The sequence below is a fragment of the Nematolebias whitei genome, chromosome 11 (assembly GCF_014905685.2).
Source record: "Nematolebias whitei isolate Nwh7 chromosome 11, NemWhi1, whole genome shotgun sequence".
Lineage (NCBI taxonomy): Eukaryota > Metazoa > Chordata > Actinopteri > Cyprinodontiformes > Rivulidae > Nematolebias > Nematolebias whitei.
In genome coordinates, this window is record NC_056508.1 from 47,368,658 (window position 1) to 47,368,988 (window position 331).

Consider the following 331-nt stretch of genomic DNA (forward strand, 5'->3'; position numbering starts at 1 on the left):
TTTTTTCTTGTCCGAGGAGAGCATGTAAACTCGACACGGGTCCAAACCAGGGATTGAACCCAAACCTTCTTGCTGTGAGGCAACAATGCTAACCACTGATCCATCATGTTGCCTAAATACACTGATGGTCATCTTGGACTTGGATTGGCAACCCAGTTTTTGAAAGGAACCTTTCTTTCGCCTACATGCAGCCACACACCAAAATGGAAGTCGGTACCGCCGCTTGTTTTCAAGTTATTATGCTAACAAGAAGGATGGACAGATGAACGGATGTCCAACTCCCAGCTTCGCTTCGTGATGGGGGGACAATTATAAAGAGGAAACTATTGTC